Source organism: Mastomys coucha, unplaced genomic scaffold (assembly GCF_008632895.1).
Source record: "Mastomys coucha isolate ucsf_1 unplaced genomic scaffold, UCSF_Mcou_1 pScaffold16, whole genome shotgun sequence".
Classification (NCBI taxonomy): Eukaryota; Metazoa; Chordata; class Mammalia; order Rodentia; family Muridae; genus Mastomys; species Mastomys coucha.
Window position 1 is genome coordinate 76986947 of NW_022196898.1, and position 1229 is coordinate 76988175.

The following is a 1229-nucleotide window of genomic DNA, read 5'->3' on the forward strand; positions in this document are numbered from 1 at the left end:
GAGAGAAAGAAAGAAAGAAAGAAAGAAAGAAAGAAAGAAAGAAAGAAAGAAAGAAAGAAAGAAGAAAGGAGAAAGAAGGGAACTCAAGCTCAATCTACTGGAATTACCTAACAAACTTACACAACCTGATTTTCAATGCTACAGCCCAGCCCAATGTATCTATTCTCCTAAAGCCTCCTCCTGGCACTCACTTCTGGAGTTTCCTGATTTATTAATTATTGTTTGTTCAAAACAAGTACTTAAAGTTGCAGAGTGCCTCAGTTTACCTTTTGAACTTGAATCTTATTCTTATATTTTACATTTAAACTTAAGCTTTCTATCTGATAAAAGTTGGAAAGATGGTATAAAATGAATTTCCTATAAAAGTTAGGACCTAAGATGAGCAGCCTACTGACATGGGAGTCTTGAGCTCTGCCCACCTCTTGAACTCTGCCCACCTCTGCAGCTCCTCATACCTCATCAGTATCCAGCATAATTCTCATCAGAATCACTTGGGTGTTGCATGTGGAAGAGAAACTGAATACAGGAAATCAGGAGGGGTTGACACAAGTTTTGGTATGGCTGATACAGAGGTTTCTAGACCACGTGTTGAGGAGTGTTGGTTCCTGGAACATAACTGCTGAAGGAGTTGTCTCAGAGTAGTGACTAGAAGGATTGGATCAGATCTTACCACTATGGCTGGGATCCAGGATACAGATGGTGGAAGCTCATCACTGCCTCTGCCACATCTGTATTTTAACACCCAGAAAGGCAAGCAGAGTATAGGAAATAGGTGCAGAAAATCTGTAAGAAGAGAGCCAAAGGGACATCCACTTCCTCTTTTCAAACACATCGGGACTACATCTAATAGATGGTGCCTATTTTGTAATCAGATTCAAGACGCACAGGATGGTGGTCAGTCCTATTCCCCACTTACCCTCTCCTTTATATAAAAACACTGCATCAACAAGAAGTATGCAAGAAGCTGCACAGGCCATTCTTCCCAACATCCATTGAAGATGCTGTATCCCGGTATACCTTTGCCAAATACAGTAGACCATTCGAACCTCCTAAAATTACTCAGGGCCAGAAAAAACATGATGAAAGGTGGTGTCCTTTGGGAAATTTATTTTTAGCAAATCTCTCCCACTGAAAGTACGAGAGATGCAATTTGTGTTACCTGGCAACTGTGAATATCAATGAAATGATTAAGCACTGTTTCCATTCATTTGTGAACTATGACTAAGCAT